At 37.1% G+C, this 19,016-nt stretch overlaps 1 long non-coding RNA gene across 1 annotated transcript; it reads right to left on the bottom strand.

Moving 5' to 3' along the window:
• Positions 1–4,153: 4,153 nt before the first annotated feature.
• On the bottom strand, positions 4,154–18,671 carry LOC111241791. Its single transcript, XR_002668076.1, has 3 exons — positions 18,300–18,671; positions 17,828–18,068; positions 4,154–4,197 (listed from the first exon to the last, which is right to left on the bottom strand). It is a non-coding gene; the product is annotated as an uncharacterized LOC111241791 (long non-coding RNA).
• Positions 18,672–19,016: the final 345 nt, after the last annotated feature.

Genomic DNA, 19,016 nt, shown 5'->3' with positions numbered 1-19,016 from the left:
AGCAACCACGGTTATATNTTTATATATTAAATTTTTATATACATTTATATATAATTATAAAAGTTAATAATTTTTTAATGATCAAAATATCCCTAAAATAGGTTGTAAACCTCTAGTATAGAAAAAAAAAACATTTTCATATTTAAAATTTGACTGGACGACAATTAGAATTATAAACTTTGCATATGAAATTTATTTTGCATNTCTAATAATAAACAATGTTTTTCTCAAAAGTTTTATAAAAAAAATATTTTCATTATTATTTATTTATTTTTAATTTTATGTNGTGCTTTTCTTTTTTGTGGCGTTATATTTTCCATACTCATTTATTAATTAAATATTATACTCTAAAAATTTAACCAATAATATATTTTTTCTATTATATTTTTTAATATGTGTTTGTTTAGCTACTTATTTTAACTAACACTGTAATTAATATAACAAATGTTTGAAATATATTTTACTATATATTATTTTTACGTAAATTTAAATTTAATTGAAGCCACATTAGGATATAAAATAAAATGAATATTGTTTCAGTATATGGGGTCCGAAATCAAGAAGCCAGAGTTTCCCTCTTTCTCCCGATCGACCAACTTGTTCGTCCGAGATGTTATCTCAAATACCGAACGGGGGCGTCCTGCAAAGAAAACACTCTGACGCTCAAGTTAGATAGGTTACCAGGAAATTGAGTGAATATGATTATCAGAAAAAAGTGTCTTTACCTGACCAATGGTCTCCTATTTGTAAACCTCGCGTTCATAACTGACCATTAATTACTGTAAACCGTCGTATCTTCCGTTACGTTCCCATCAAAACTAATAAATGCTTCTCTGCGCCACCATTATTCTGATTTTGAGTCCAACTGATCGATCCCACCGGTAATCGTGCATGCGGGCTTCGTTCCCTCCGGTCCCTCNGGTCGGTNTAACCGACCCCTTACACTANAAATATCAATTTGAAAAATATAATAAATTAACTTTAACATAATTTGAAATGTGACATGTCTCAAAATCTAGGTTATTTTCTATGTTGAAACTTTTCTATCTTTTTTTTTTTTTTTATTTCTGCACCTTCCTTCACCTTCCTCCATCTCCCTGCACCTGTCCCCTCCCACCACCTTTCAACAGTTATCCTAAATCATAAAAGTCCTAAAACTAATTGAATTGAATGTTTGTTTTCCACAAACCCCTCTCAATATAGTTTCTCCTTCACTTGACATTGTTTGTATTTCAACCACCAAACTCCTCAAAGACCTCAACAATCACAAAACATTTGAAGCTTGTTGCTACAAAGAATAAGTTGCTCATCCACTTCTTCATTTGTTTGAGTCTAGTTCAAAGTCATTTCTATTATCACATGTTTATACTTAACAATTATAAATTATAAAAGGGTTAAATATGTTTTGGATCTCTTAACTTTCAGTGAAAATTGGAATTAGTCCTTCTTCAAAACTTTGGCNTAATTTAGTACCCCAACTTTAGAAATGTATGAATTTAGTCATTTTAACCAAAATTTATTAACTTTATTTGATGTTTCAAATGCGTTTAATGATAGCATGCGACCTTTCTTTTTTCTTTTTTCTGTTATTTTTTTTTTNNNANTTTNNTNNNNTNANNNTTTTNNATTGAAATTTTATGCNGATTATTGTGACCCTTCAGTCTTTCTTGTTTGTAAGTCACTTTCTTTCTGTTTAGTTGGATGGATTAAGTTTGAGTGGCATCTTAAAATTGTGGGAAATTGGGTTTTTTATTCTCTCTATTTTTGTCTTTCTTTTTCTGTTCTGAGGCCTAAATTCACTTCAGAATTCACTTAACCCAGAAACAAAGATTTAATCTTTTCCATTTTATTTCTTATTATTTTTTGTTGGTTGTTAATGGGAACTTCTCTATATCACTGAATTAAATTCACTGAAGAATTGCTACAAGAGAGGGAGAGGGAGGGAAGAAAAATGGCCTATGCACAGGGTTTTGTTCCCAATTTCAAATTGGGTTTTGTGTTTTCTTCTTGTTCGCCATCACAACAAAGATAGCCTTTGATGTTTCTTGCAGCACACTGTGGATTTTCTCTCAAATTCTATGATGGGGTGTGTGACAGATCCTTTTAAGTTCCAAAATCCCTCCATTGTTGCTGCAAAGCACAATTTAGTGAGGAATCTTAGGGCTCTGAAGTTGGTTGAACTGGACCAGTTTGTGACTAACGATGACGAAAGGATGAAATGGGAGAAGAGTTGGTCGACGGACGTGAATATTTTGAAGAGGTGTAGGGAATATTTTGTAGTGGTGGAGGGAGTAATCCTCAATACAATATCACGATTACCTACTTGATTCATGACAAGAAAAGAAGACAAGAACATAACACTGTTACTCTAGAATAAATATGAGTAAGCATATGATTAAAAATGAAAAGAAATGAATGATAGAAAACAAATAGATAGAAGGTGGTTCTTTCAAAGTAAAGAAGAGAGGAGAACATTATATAAGGCAAAAAACCAGAAAAATAGAAAATAAGGGGTGCTAACGAATAAAGAGCAAATAGGTGGTATGCACTAAAATGTTATGCTATAAGCTATTACATTGGTGCTAAACCTGGAGATATATGAACACGAGTATGTGAACACCAAACAGCTCTCTCAGAGACAACCAAATGCGTTTTAGGGCTTCAAATTTTGAAGCTTGAATGAGGAAAGCAAAAGAAATTTCAAATAGGGTAAATTAGGTTTTAGGAAGATGGTACCTCATGTACAAATTCCTCTCTGCCTGTGGTGGACCGTGACGCTATCGGAGATCTGTCGTCTGTTATCCACTTCACCGTTCCACACAATGTTGTCGGTTGGTACCAGACAGAGTGTAACGCAACGAAATAAAACTTAAAGTAGCGGAAAGCGTGTTCGATCAACTTTTTAGTATTAAGATGGTCAGTTTATAAAACAAATTTCTAAGAGACAATTTATCGAACAATTGATGTGCAAATGAAAATAACGAGTGNAGGGAGTAGAAAAATCAAACGAGTAATTTTTATACTGGTTCGATTCAAAAGAATCCATGACTAGTCATTAATCACTATAAAAAGTTATTAACAATTCCACTAAAATTTAGTTTCACAGATTACAAATATAGTGAATAAAAACTGATAAAATAAACTTTCCTTCGACGAACGAACCAGAAGATGAACACTCTGCCAACTCGAAGAGAACCGCTCCGACAATCAACAAACGAAACGCGAGCTTCTCCTATTCACGAGACCAGGGAGAGCACCTTGCTAACTCGAAGAGAACCGCTCCGACTATCGAAAAATGAAACGCGAGCTTCTCTTATTCACGAGACCAAGCAAGGGAACTTGAACTATAACTTTTGAGAACTTCCTCTAACAAACAGTATAAGGTTTAATATCAAACACAACAGCAGATGAAATAATATTGCGAGCTTTAATATCAAACTGAGCTCGTCTATTTTCCTCAGCAGTCCAATTAAAATAAGGTTTTTCTGTTTCTACACCATCTACTGTACTCATAGGAATATAAGGACCATTTTGTACAGCTTCCCAGATGCCTCTATCAATAGACCCCATAAAAATTTCCATTCTTACTTTCCAAAAAGCATAGTTATCTCCAGTAAACAACGGAGGTCTGTTAATGGACGCACCCTCAGCATAAACAACGTTTTGACTGTGACCGGCCATTTTCGCAAAGATTTTGAAAGAATATCAAAGCAAGCTCTGATACCAATTGTCGGTATCTGAGGGGGTAATTTTTTAAAGAGTTTAGCGTAGCGGATTAATAACACAGAGAGCGTAAAGCGTATTAAGTCACAGTTGAAACGATTTTAGCCTTTTTTATAAAAAAACAATTTTCTTTCAGAAAATTAATCAAGCAGTTGATGTGCGTTAAAGTAAAATGAGTATAGGGCATAAGAAAAGCACACAATGATTTTTATACTGGTTCGATTCAACAGAATCTACGTCTAGTCTTTAATCACTACAAAGAGTGATTAACAGTTCCATTAAAAAGGATTTAACAGATTACAATGAAAAGTACAGAAATAGAATGAAAAGAACCACTCTACCAACTTGAAGAGAACTTGCTCCGGCAATCGACAAACGATTCACGAGCTTCTACTTTCACAAGACCAGGCAGAGAACCTTGCCAACTTGAAGAGAGTCCACTTCGACTATCGACACACGTTACGTAAGCCTCTCCTTTCACAAGACCAGGCAAGGGAACAAAGTAAACAAAAGCTCTCAAGAACGTTCCTCTGACTACTCAGTGTTCTAAGCTTTCTCAGTTTACACAAAAGTTAAGTTCTGAAGCTTTCAAAAAACAATTATATAGCCAAGCACACTGAATGCCAAAGGTCAGCTCCCAACTGCCATGAATAATCGATTATTGTAAGTGATAATCGATTATTCATGTCCGTTATAGAAATTTCAAAAAAGTGATAATCGATTATTTGAAGTGATAATCGATTATTCAAGTGTGACTTGTGATAATCGATTATTGCTTCATGATAATCGATTATTCTAGTTCAAAAGCATCTGATAATCGATTATACCTTAATCATAATCGATTATACAAGTAGAAATTACAATGTTTATCATTTTCCTACTACATTCAAAATCTACAAGTTGCTTTTTAATTATTCTCCAAAAAATTACAATTTGCAGCATCATCAAAACTTGTCTTCAGGTTTTACCAATACTCCCTTATTGGTAACAAAGGCTTCCCTTTCATCTCGGTAAATGCATATTTTTATTGAAGTTTGTTTTTTTTCTCCATGACATTTTCTTTTATCCAACTGGAACGTTTTTAGGTGGTAGATTTCGGTTTTAGGATTCTTTTTATTTTTGGCTTTTAAATTTGTTTTCTTAGGACAAGAGCCGACAGTGGTTTTATTTTATTTTGGAAGAAAAAGCAATGCATTTACTTTCTTTAAGATGATGCACGGTGATGGGATGGTTGGCAGAGGTGAAGAAACTCATTTCTTGTATTTACTTTGAAGAATGAAGAAGTTATTAGATAGAATTAGGTGATGTTTTGGTGTAGTCTAGAGAAGTCTCAACATTTGGGAGGAATTAGGATTTTTTTTTATTTAGCTTTCATTTAATGAGAAGTAGATTAGGAGTGAGTGCATAGGATGTGACGGTAGGTAGTTGTAGGTGTAGGTTCTTTTCTTTTATTTATTTTGGAAAGAAGAAATGGTGATTTATTTTATGCATTCATGGTCTTTTGTTTCTTTTAAAACAAATGCTCGGTAATGAATTCCAGTTACGTGATTTCAATGAAAAAAAGGGCACCGTGACTTGTTTCTTTTATATATATATATATATATATATATATATATATATATATATATATATATATATATATATATATATATGTTAGAAAGGATTCAAGTTGTAGTATTTTTTTTATTTAATTTTAACCTTTACTTTAATGTTGTTTATCTTGTTGAATTTTCTATTAATTTAATTTCCATGCTAGCTTAAATTAATTTGTTTGCATCTGTGTCTTTAATGACTTCTTTAATTTTTGCAAAACCTTTTCAAACTCCCCCTTTCGTGTTTGACCTAATTCTCGAACCGCATTTGGTCCTTGAGAGACGACCTAGGAGTCACTTCCTAGCTATACTGCATTTCTTATTATGCAATTAAATTTGTATGGGCCGCGACACCCATCACCTACGAATCAAACGACCAACATGTACACCTGGTGCAAAGCAACCAGTTTCACGGCTTGTCAAATGTGAAACCCTATGACCATTTGACCGTGTTTAGTGAAATATGAAATACAATGAAGATGGCAGGTGTATCAGATGATAGAGTGAGGCTTAGCTTGTTCCCGTTCTCATTGGGAGGCAATGCTAAGACATGGCTTAATTCTTTCCCTGAAGGGACGTTTACTACATGGGTGACTGTGGCTACAATGTTCGTCAACAAATATTTTCCACAGTCTAAAGTTACTCAGGGAAGATTTGAAATCTCATCATTCAAGCAAGGCATGGAAGAAATTCTAAGTCAAGCATGGGAGAGATTCAAAGGCCTACTCAGGAAGACACCAGTTCACGGGTTGGACAAGACAACCCTTGTTCTTGCTTACCTTGGTGGACTGAACATGCAGTCTAAGATGATATTGGATGCCTCAGTTGGAGGTGATATCAAACAGAAGACTGAGGATGAAGCCTATGACTTGATAGAGAGTATGACAGCAAATGGGCAAGAAGCGTATAGTGAAAGGGGCGAACCAACACAAGAGAGAGGAGTCTTGCACTTTGTTGCAGATGATGCAATGCTAGCTCAGAATCATCTTTTGACCCAAAAGCTAGATACATTGACAAAGATCCTCTCCCAACTTCCAAAGGAGATTCACAATGTCTCCCAAACACAGCAGCTATGCCATTTCTGTGGTGGTGACCATATCAATGGTCAATGTGCTATACCTGAGGAGATGCAGCAGGAAGCAAACTACATAGGGAACCAATTCCAGTACAGGCAAGGGAACTTCAACCAGGACAATCCTAGCCAAGGTTGGAAGAATTATCCAAGTATTGGTCAACAACAGAATAACCCATCAGGGCAAACAGGAGGCTTCAGGCAGCAATAACCTTCTTCTTTGTGGCAGGAAATAAATTGATAAAGAATGTTAGAGACTTTTCTAATAGATTTGACAAATTCTTGAAAGATTATGATTCTCAACATTCAAGTATTCAGGCCAGCTTTAGATCTTTGGAGATGCAACTTGGCCAACTGTCAAAGAGGATTGAGATCACAGAGAAGAATCAATCTAGGGTTAATGCTGATGTTAACCCTAAGGAAGAGTGTCATGCTGTTGTGCTAAGGGAGTAAAGAAAAACAGAGGTGGAAGTTATTGAGATTAACAGTGATGAAGAAGAGGTAAGTGAGAGTGACAAGCTTGGTGAAGAAGAGAAAGAAGAAGAGGGATTTGAGGAAGTTGAGAAAAGAAGAGATAGTCACAATGGACAAATGAGAGAAATATTCAAACATGTGACTATGGTTCCTATAGAAGAAAATCATCCTCAAATTCCTGTTTATTCTAAATAAATTAATTATTACCTTGGAGAGGATATAAATTTAGATGCAGATGAAGAAGAACTAGAAGTGCTTGTGTAGTCGAGAAAGGAACATCATCTACCTAAAATGAAGGATCCAGGATTATTGACTCTTCCATGTGTGATAAATGATGTGGAGATAGGAAGAGCTATGATAGACTCTAGATCTAGCATAAATTTAATGCCCTTGAGTTACTTGAAGAAAATTAAAGGGTTAGTATTAAAGCCAACTAATACTACTTTAACAGTTGCGGATGGTTCTATTAAGAAGACAACTGGTAGGGTGGAGGATGCAATTGTCCGTATTGAGGAGTTGGAGTTCTTGATTGATTTTGTAGTTGTGGATATGAAAAGTGAAGGAAGGATTCCATTAATTTTAGGAAGACCTTTTATGAGGACTTCCAGAATGGCGATGCATGTCCATGATGGGATATTAACTCTGAAAGATCAAGAATCTGTGTTAATGTATAATTGCTCTAAAGGAAAGAAAGTGAAAATGAAGAAGAGAGCCAGATTCAAAGAGACAAGTAGAGAAGCTACACCAGATGAAAGCACAACAAGTACCAATTCTAACAGTTGTAATGTTTTACAGGTACCTAAAGAGGAGGAAGTTGATAAAGGAGAAGGAATCCACTCTAAAGATACACAACTTCCAAAGGGATCGCAGGTAAGATTTAAAAATCGGAAGTGGATTGTCAACAAGATCAAAGAAGATGGTAAAGTGGAGATAAGAAGACCATATACTAAAGCCATCAGTAGAGTGGATAAAAGACAACTGATGAGTTGGGTAGATGAAGACCCCAACCGGGATGGAATGACTTGATTATATTTAATCCCACCTTGTATAAGACATTTTTAGTTTTAGGTTTATTTTATTTTGGACATGTAATTTATTGGATTTTTGAACACTTTTTGGGTAGCATCTACTAAGGGATGCTAAATTTTTATGTATCCACTGAAGGATACAAGGTAAGTACACCTAATGAAGGGTGTTGGAAGGATAAGCACTTACTGATGAGTGCTAAACAGGTTTGGGTAAGGCTAGTGACGTTAAACAAGCACTACCTAGGAGGCAACCCAGTTGATTGCGTTGTTTTTAAATCCTGTGTTAAGTGCATTGCATGTTTAATTGTTGCAACTAAGAGGGGAAAGCCACATAAATGAAAAATTGAAGGTTGAAACTGAGTGCTATAAGGTAAGATCACTCAAAAGAAAGCAAAGAAGAAGGAGTGAAAAATACCGCAGACCGCTGAGCAGTCCATTTTACCACTGAGCGGTTGTGGCGCTATGAGTCTCGGCTTTTCTTAAAAACTGAGCGGTTTTTGAAGTTCTTCACTTTGAAAATCTTCTTTGCAATTCGCCTGAGCGGTCTTCCTAAGCCCTAGCACTCTCCTTTCACTTTCAAGAGCTCTTTAGAAAGATTGCCTCATTTTCTCATCACCTACTCACCAAAAATTCAATTTTCTACCTTTGCTTTGTCAAAGTTTGGGGTTTTTGGTTGAGGGTTTTGCATTGGAGAGGACATTCATCATCAATTGAACAATTTTTCTGCAAGCATTCAAAGTCTCCACTCAAGTAAGTATGCAAATTCATGTTTAAGGTTTCTATTTTGGGATTTGCTGATGAACATTCTTAGGAACATGATAAATTGGGGCTTTTGATTTCTATGCATGAATTGGTGAAATAGGAACTGTTTGAACCGATTGAATTGCATGATTTTGGTCTGGATTGATGAAAGTAGCAAAAAAGTGGAGGATAGGACCATTTAGGAAGAGTTTTTGGGAAAACCTAGTCGCCACCGTTGAGCGATATGTTTTGGCGTTGAGCGGTCTGCAACAGATTTGCCTAAATGTTGAAATTTTTGGATTTTTGTATGATGAGGGGCCCTGTTTTCCCTCAAGAACTGGATTATGAGTGATCTGAGTTACAGAATTGATGATGTACTAACCTCTAATGATGTTTCTGTGAATATTGTTGGATTTATTTGATATAGGAATGTCTACTTCGAGAAGGGTTAAAACTATGGGCAACAAAAGGAAGGAACTAGAGAGACCTAGGAGATTCTATTCTTCCAGGTTCCTCTCAAAGAAGCATGAAGAGCATTATGCTACTGTCCAGGAAAGGCGTTTGTTGATGGAAAGGAAGGCTATGTACATCCCTTACTTAGCTCCAGAATTTGGTCTGGAGATTGAGAGGCGAGGCTGGGAGAAACTAACTACATATCCAGCACCAGCCAGTATTGAGTTGGTGAAGGAGTTCTATGCTAATGCCTTGCCTAGGGGAGAAGTATCAGTTGGGAGATACATGAGCTATGTGAGGGGGCATTTGATCAACTATGACCCCGACACCATTAACGCTTTCTAAGGGACTGATTGGCCAGGAGAGCAGTGTAAGTGTGCTACTATACTAGGGGAGGCCAGGGATTATGAAGATATTGAGAGAGTGATGTGCATCCCTGGGAGGCATTTTCAGAGAAACCCTAATGGAGCACCGGTTAACATCCTTAGGGCACATTTGGCTCCCCTAGCCAAGTACTGGATGGGATTTACTCATGGTAACATCCAACCATGCTCTCATGTTTTTGACATCACACTACATCAGATTCTAGTAATCTATTGTATACTGAGGCAGATGGACGTGAACGTTGGTAAGATTATTACCACCGAAATTCTGAGTTGCGCCGACATTGTGAGCAGTAGGACACCATTGGGACATCCGTCCCTAATTACATACTTGTGCTAACAGGCAGGAGTGGACACTGTCGTTCCACCCTTTGAGAGGCCGAGGAGGGCTATTGATGCCTCCTACTATCTTCAGTATTGTGGAGGTGATGAGCCGGTTGGAGGAGTTCCTAGGAGACGTCCTAGGAGGGCAGTAGCGCAGCAAGAGGATGAGCCTACAAATGCACCGGTACAACAGCCTGAGCCTTTTCAGATGAGGGACATGTACTTGTCCATGATGGAGGCAAGGATGGAGTCCCTTCGCAGAGGGCAGGTGGCCACTGCCGAGATGATTGTAGGGCTATATGATTAGCCACCAGTGCATAGGTAGACTATGGACGAGTTCCATAGTGCGATGGCTTGGCCTCAAGGGCAGACACAGGGTAGTGGGTCTAGAGCAGCTTTAGCCTCAGGTGGACAGGATGATGACCAAGAGGATGAGGACTTTGAGGATGCCCAGGATGAGGAGGAGTATGATTCAGATGAGGATTTGTACTAAGGGCATCTACTGATGGATGCCAACATTTGAACAGGGATTTTTCTTTTTCTTTTTCTCTTATACTTTGAATTAGTAGTATAGGTTTTATTCTGGTGTCTATGCTTGACTTGTACACTGATTCTGATGATGGTTCAAGATTATTGCATGATGAGTTATTTACTAACTGATAACTGATTATGGATGATGATTGAGAACGTGTGAATGCTGATATCCAGGTTAATATTTCACTAATTATGTGAACAAATGAGTAAGTGATTATGATTGTGATTTTGATGCTAAGCAGGATTCACGAATAAAAAGTGAGAAAGCATTTGTGTGAGGTATTGAGCTTCAGAGTTTTTATTGATGTGTGCACTTTTCACAGGGAATCATGAATGATATTGACTTAATCTTGATAATTGATTGAATTACATGTGTATGTCATATGATCAAGGCCATGCTTGGAAATCCCTTACTTAGCCAAATTTTCACCTAAAGAATTTTAAATGATATATCCTTTTTGAACCTTGGCCTTAAACAGTATGAAAACCCTTGTTGAATTGATTTACCTTGAGTTAGGTTGAGAATAATTGTATGTGTTGAAAAGGTTCAAGTTTGGGGTTGTATGGGGAAAGTGAAAGGCAAAAGAAAAAGAAAAACATTGAGTTCAAAAGATGAAAAAGAAAAATGCATGAGAAAGAAAAGAAAAGAAGAAAAAAAAAAACATGTAAAGTGAACTCTATGTAAAAGGGAAAAGGGAAGAAGTTGGGAATGAGTGAAATTGGTTAAAAAGAGAGTATGCTTGAACTTTAAATGATGATTTAAACTCTCTTAACTCAAGGATTTTGTATTCTAGTAAAACCAATTTTTCTTGATAGCCCAACCACATTACAAGCCTTGGAAAAGTCCTTGTGATGACATTTGCATGTGAAGATTTTGAATGTTTTAGATCAATGGCAATATTGTTTTATGTGACATGTGAATAGTAGAGAGTAGAGTGACCTCCTAAACACTTGACTAATTGAGTGAAACACTTGCTTGGTGAGAATTGTTAAATCTATGTTTACATCTATGCTTAGTGGATTGATATTCATGAACAAAACATCTGTTGAAAACAAGATTGATTATGTGAACTAAATTGGATTGAAAGCATGCATGCATCTTCATAGGATTCCACGAAAATATGAATTGTATAATAACTTGTTGTGAGAAAAAGGAATTTTGAAAAGCGTGAATGATTTGATGAAGAAGTGGGAAGCCAAGTTTTGTCTTGTTTGCTTGAGGACAAGCAAAGTTCTAAGTTTGGGGTTATGATAACAGTCTAAAAACCGTTATTTTCATACTTAAATTTGATATCAAAAAACACCCTTTATGGCTTAGAATGAGCTTAAAATCAAGCAAAACACTTAGTTATGTCTTGTGAGAGTCAAAAGTTGGTTTTAGAGATATTATGCTTGTTTTACATTGTTTTGCAGGGTTTTAAGGTGAATTGAAGATAGAAGTGAAGTAAGGTGGACTTAGACTTGTGAAAGAAAGAGAAAAAGGATGGAAAGAAGGGTCAAGTGAGGCGCTGAGCGCCATAATGGACCGTTGAGCGCTCAGAGCGATTAGAGGGAAACTGCTCAGCGNCAAAACTGACCGTTGAGCGGTCAAAGCAGCTAGAGGGAAACCGCTGAGCGGTGAACTTAGGCGCCTAGGCTGTTGTCTGTTTTTATTAGCTAGGTTATGTAATCTTTCTGTTATCTTTTTGGGCTTATATATAGACCCAGTGGGAATCAAAACATATTCTTTTGGCAGAGAGAAACGTCCAGAGCTATTCAACACACCTTGGAGCAGGTTCCTTGGATTGTTAGGCTCCAATCTACCAAGTTTAGGGTTATTTCTTCAATTATTTCATCATATTTTATCTAGTTTCACCATGATTATGGTGAACTAAACCCTAGGTTGTTGGGAAACAATGTAATCTTTTGAAACTCTCATATATCCAAATTCTTATTTATTTTATATGCTTGCATATGCTTGATCTATCAATTGTTGGGTTCTTCACCTGTACTTAATGCTTTTATCGTTTAACTCATTCGGTAAATGTTGTTTGTCTTTATTGATACGGGGACGTAGAATAATGTCATCAATTGTATTTTGCTTCCGTTTATCAATTGTAGTTTGCTTCCGTTTATCAATTGTAGTTTGCTAGGGGAGGATAGGGATAACAAGCCGGTAATTAGTAATAGGCTCTTTTCACCAAGGGATTGGGTTAAGGGTAAACCAAGAAAGTTTGCATGACAATATGATAAATAAGCTAATTAAATAAAAAGAGTAGATATATGAGGGTGGATAAGATGAAAATGTAAACCCCAACAACTTCATTCATCCATATTTTCTTAAAGTCAATTGAATCATTGCATTGCATGTTTACTTTTGTTCTTTGCATACGCACCTCAACTTAATTCTTTTCTCATGAAAAGTAAGGCCTAAGAGCCCTTTGGGAAATGATATTTGGACTTACCCATTTTATATTACTTGATAACGATCTGGTACACTTGCGAGGGATTTAACATAGTGCCGTCTGGATTTAGTTTTTTCTTGAGGGAAATATGGAAGGAAATTTTTTTCCTCTGGAGCTCTATGTTGTGGTTGTGGTGCACACGAATCTTCAAGGCTTTGTAAGGCATTTATGACCTTTAGGATTCGACTCATTTGCTCATTCACTTGTTGGAAACTGGTTCGAGTCCTTTAGGATATCTTGGGCTTTTTTTTTTTTTTGAAATTTTATTAGATGAAACAAAAAGAGAAAAAGAAAATAAAATGAAAAGAAAAAGAGAAGACAATGTAGTTCAAAGGCTCTAGTCAGAAATTATAAAGCCATGAAAAAATTGCCCCGGTATAATTTGGAAATTAACACGAAACAGAGTCGATAGGGTGGCTCGTCATTAAGAAGTTCCCAAAATGTGAGGCATAGGAAGTCTTGGTCAGCTACCTTAGGGCCTTAACCATCAAATTTTTAATTTCTCCGGTCGGCTCTTGCAGCAATTGAGGAAAGTTTCAATCCTCTTAAGCAGGTTAAATATCGACACTGCAAACTCAGCATCAGCTACAAGCTTAGGGACGTCTTCGTTGACTTCATTGGCAAGGGAAGCTAGTTGTGAGAGGCTTCACTTTCAATTCTTCCTCGCTCAACAACATGTTCCTTCATTTGAATTATCGATTCTTGATGTCTCCTTTTTAGCTTGATGTTAACCTTCCTTCTTCAGTTTTGCCACTGTTGCTTTCGCACGTTGTTCAACATTGTGAAATTGCTTTTCACAATTTGGGTCGGGAGAATTTAACTTGAGTGGCAACTTGATTGTCTTAACCCTTTCTGCGATTCATTGGCTAAGGGAGTCTTTCAGGAACAATCCATGATCTTGGGCCTTTCTTTGAAGCGAACAACATTGCCCCTAAGCGTTCTTAACTTGATGAAGCATTTCAGCAAAGATTCATTCTTCATATGATCTGCAATGTGGCAAGAGATGCAGGCATTGGCGATCCTCTCACAGGATATTCAATTTTTATTTTTTTTTGCTGAGACACACACAACACTGGATACGGGACATCAAGATAGCTCCCGCAATGGTGTATGGTACACGATCTTTGCTGCAAAGAAAACACGTCATTTAAACTTTTTCTCCCCTGAGCATGCATAAAGTTACACTTCTTCATTTGCCCATTTCATCTCTGGTTTATACTATAGTAATTGATGTGGGGGATATTGTTGACTCTCTGGCAAGTGTACCAGATCATTTCAAGTAATATAATTTGTAAAACCCAACATTGTTCTTCCCAAGAGACTCGAAGGCCTTATCGTTCGTGCAAATTGAAATCGTAAGACTTGTAAAGAAAATTAATTTGTGGGAATGCAAAAACACAAAATAAACATGCAAATGCGGTTGATTCAATTGACGAGAAAAAGACTATGGATGAATGAAGTTGTTGGGGGTTTACAATTTCATCTTATCCGTTGTCTCTTATCTACTCCTCTTGTTTAATTTGCTTTTTTATCTAATTGTCATGCAAACTTTCTTGGTCTACCCTTAACTCGATCCCTCGGCGAAAAGAGCCTATTACTAATTATTGGCTTGCTATCCCTAGCCTCCCCTAGTAATTAATAACGCGTTAGAAACAGAAGCAAAAATAATTGATCGTCCTACCCCCTATCCATAGGTGGTATTGCTTAATCAAGGAATTTCTCACCAGTTCATGACAGTACCGTACGTTCCCGTATCAATAAAGACAAACAACAGTTATCGAATGAGTTAAACGATAAAAGCTTTAAGTGCAGATGAGAACCCAACAATTGATAATGAAAGCATACGACAAGCATATAAATAAACAAGAGTTTCAATAAAAGAGAGTTTCAAAAGATTACATTGTTTCCCCCAACAACAAAAGGGTTTAGTTCACCATTGTCATGGAGAACTTAGATGAAAAATGATGGAAGAATGGAAAAGAAAACCCTAGATTGGATAAAAAGGAGCCTAAGCATCCAAGAGGTCTTCTCCAAGGAGTGAAAATTAGGTCTGGTCGCCCTCTTCTGCCAAAAGAATGACTCTCAAGTCGCAATAGGGCTATTTATAACTGAGGAGCGTCACAGAAAAAAGGCCCAAGCCCAGCAGACAACCGACCGGCGTCACACTTATGTCGCCTGGCGGTTTGCCCATAGTTGTGCCACCGCCCAGCAGTGGGTTCCACCGCCCGACGATTTGCCTTTTACCGTAAAATCGTCCCGCGTCGTCGCCAGGGTGTCAGACAGTGGCTTCTCCTCACATTTGGCCGCCCAACGATGGATTTTGGCGTTGGGTGGTTCCTAGACTCCTCTTCTCTTAATTTTTCTTCTTCCTTCTTGAGTATAAGACCTTCATCTTCCATCCCATTCTTCATTTTCATCAAAGATGCTACAAAACAATGCAAAACAAGCATAATATCGCTAAAAACAACTTTTGACTCTCAACTGACTCAATTTAAGTGTTTTTCTTGATTTTGAGCTTGTTCCAAGTATTAAAGGGTGTCATTTGGTCTCAATTGACATATGAAAATAACTATTTTTCAACCGTTATCAGATATGTAGCATTCAAGACCCCTTTACTCATGCGAGAGATGAATCATACATACGACACCAGTAAACAACATAATATTTTCCTTGTCTTTGGCTCGTAACACTGATTAAAGGTCCCATAAACTTCATCTAGGACAACAATGACTGAATCCTCAAAGCAAACTTGGTATCCCGTAAATGCATTCACGACGGCATAGACAATAAAATCTCGGGTATTAGGAAGGAGCATGACACCATAGAGGGCAAGAACAAGTACATCTGTAAAATGTTTCCCACTTTCCGATGCAAGTATCTCTATGGGTATCCTTGAGGAAGATCACTCACTTTACCCTTGAATATGAACTCACTCTCTAACTTCATAGGGTGCACCTTCGAGATTCTTGTAGGCTGCAAGACAGAGGTATATTGGCCAAGGTAATTATAGGGAGTTTTACCTTCAAGAAGTGCATCTAAGATTTGCTCAAAATTTTCAATTCTAACAGGCTCCCAAAATTCTTATACCTCCTCTTGAATGCATCTTTCAGGGTTATATGTTTTCACCAGATCCCTCAAGTGACCGATATTGCCCCCCTTGACTTTAATGCGTATGCTTTTCTTCAAAAAGTCTAAACTCGAATGCCCCTTTGACTCAAAATCCTATGTTAACTTCCATTTTTACCATAAGGTAATCACAACTTTATAATTTCTTGACTAGTCGAGTAATAAACTAGATGCGGAGAAACAAATGAAGAGAACATACTCTAGTTGGGGTTCTCACGATAGCCAAACAGGAAGAATATCCCAAATGACACCGCTACACAACCCCTCTATTTCTAGGCTACACTCAGACCCGAGTATAGGGCCCCACTCATGATATGCATAAAGTGTGTGTGTGAAGGGAGAAAGCCATGCACACCCAAAGCCTCACCTGCAAAACAACCAGAAAAATCCCAGGCAAATATAAACATGTTTTCTACCCTAGGGTTCAATATACAACAATCATTGCAATTATTTCGAGCATAGATAAAGAAAAAGGAAAAAAAAAACATAAAGCAAAACCACATCGAATTCATGCATCTAATTAAATGGCCTGACTCTCGAGTCCCTAGTGGAGTCGCCATCTGTCGCAATCGGTGTTGCGACAGGACGACGATCGAAAAAGGAAAACACTTTTAGAAAAAAGAGTTTTGGAGTCACCACCATAGTTTATTTTGGAAAACTACGGAAAAACCATAAAATGATAAGACAACGTCCACGAAAACCAGATTCTGGGTTCGGGAGTCAGTTACGTGTAGGGAAGGTATTAACACCCTACAACGCCTACCCTAAGGCAGTACCTTTAATTAAATTCGCAAATGTGATGTGGTTTGCAAAATGTTTAATTATCACCGAAAATGAAATTCTAAAGAAACAACAATATTTTTTATTTTTTTGTGCCTGACATGGATTGACCTTGCTTCTACGTATTCTCAAAATGAGAAATAAGGGTTACGTAGTTCTAGCAAAGATTGTTTGTTGTTTGGAAACATTTATATTTTAGAATTTTTATAAAAAGGGAAAAGGTTCTTAGCACGAGGACGATGCTTGCGATTGCACACGTGCTTAAACCTTTAAAACATATTTGATAATTTTATGAAAAGGGAAAAGGTCTTAGCACGTTTACGATGCGTGCGATATCACACATTCTTAAACCTTGAAAACATATTTGATAATTATATGAAAGGGGAAAAGGTCTTAGCACGAGGACGATGCATGCGATCACACACGTGCTTAAACCTTTAAAACATATTTTTATAATTTTGTCAAGAGAGAAAAGGTCTTAGCACGAGGACGATGCGTGCGATCACACGCGTGCATAAACGCTTAAAACATTTTTGATAACTTATTAAAAGGAGAAAAAGGTCTTAGCACGAGGACGATGTGTGTGATCACACACGTGCTTAAACCTTTAAAACATATTTTTTTAATTTTTATAAAAGGAGAAAAGGTCCTAGCACGAGGACGATGCGAGCAATCACACACGCGCTTAAACCTTTACAACATTTTTTGATATTTTTTATAGAAGAAGAAAAGGTCTTAGCACGAGGACGATGCGAGCAATCACACACGTGCTTAAACCTTTAAAACATTTTTTTTAACTTATTAAAAGCAGAAAAAGGTCTTAACACGAGGATGATGCGTGTGACCACACGCATGCTTAAACCTTTAAAAAATATTTTTTTAATTTTTATGAAAGGAGAAAAGGTCCTAGCACGAGGATGATGCGAGCGATCACACACGCGCTTAAACCTTTAAAACATTTTTTTTTATATTTATTTATTTAGAAAGATAAACAAGCCTAATGAATAAAAATAAAACAAAATATATGGGGTGGGTTATCTTGCAAAGGGGTTACATGTAGTAAAACCTAAATCCTAATAATCAGACAAATAATAAAAGTAAAAAAAAAATGAATGCAAGATAATAAGCCAATAGGAGTGCGAAGATGAAATACCAAAGGCGTGGAGTAAAACAGCTTGGTCAAACAAAATGTAGGGGTGCAGATGCACTCTCGATGTGTGTCATTTAGTAGGTGCTGGTCCATGCCTAAAACCTTCTCTGCCTTGTCAAACTCATTAGCTTTGAAGAAACTCTCAATCAACACGGCTAGCCTTGGTGGGAATGCTCAGCCTAATCATCGGCTTCAGCACATCTGCAGCCGCATCCAAATTTCCATCTAGAGACTGTGGCCTGTCCTGCTAATATTGAATGCAACGTTTAAAAAAATACACAAAATGAAAGAAAATTTGCATTGCTGGAATAAAATATAAATGAAAAGTGTGCAACATTGCTGCTCTCTCTTAAATTGAAGAAGGAAACAAAATGTAATAGCAGCTGAAAATAATGAGTGTGCACAAGCTAAATGAACCCGTGAGTTGCTCTAAAGAAGTTGAATGAGCGCCTACTACATCATAAAGCACCGTAACCTTCTTTGCATTTCTTTAAAAATTGCCAAGTGATTCCCCATCATGTGCCTTTACTCCAGTTGGCCGCAAGTTCACATTATGGATGTAATAATCTCTTTTCTCAATGGCGGTTGGCCGTCACCTTTTCTCCTTCAAAAAAATGCAATATGCTTCTGGTTCTCCGTGGCAGTTGTGCAAACACCAAGCCAATAAAATGTGTTCTCTATGGAATGTGGAAAGGGAAGAAGGGATTCTCTTATGTGATGGGGGAGAGATGAATATCTTGAATCACAATCGCAAGTCCGAGATGGATGGGTGAAGTAAATTAGGAATTAGGATCGTAAAATAGAGAAAGAGGGTTAAGGAGTTTTCTTTTGTTGAGCAAGTAGTGAATCCCCCTTTTTGTGTGCAGCGGCTGCTGCCCTCATTCTTGAATGTAGGGTTCCCTTTTTTCCTTGCTTCCTCCCCTCATTGATCCAAGCCCTTTCTTCAATGTAAAAATGGGCCCGCTCCCTTTCTTTTTCTGCTGGGCTGTGGGCTCCTCATTCTCCAGCTTTAAAGACATGGCAACCACTCTTGTAAAAGTCCAAAAATTCCTTCAACCCGTAACACCATGTGCTGCTGCCTTCAATTGTGAATTTAATATAGGGTTAAATATGTTTTTGGTCCCTTAACTTTAAGTGAAAATTGGAATTAGTCCTTCTTCAAAACTTTGTCCTAAATTAGTCCCCCAACTTT

The sequence above is a fragment of the Vigna radiata genome, chromosome 6, assembly GCF_000741045.1.
Source record: "Vigna radiata var. radiata cultivar VC1973A chromosome 6, Vradiata_ver6, whole genome shotgun sequence".
NCBI classification, from domain to species: domain Eukaryota; kingdom Viridiplantae; phylum Streptophyta; class Magnoliopsida; order Fabales; family Fabaceae; genus Vigna; species Vigna radiata.
The sequence above is the reverse complement of the archived record's forward strand: the minus strand, read 5'-3'. Positions and strand labels throughout refer to the sequence as shown.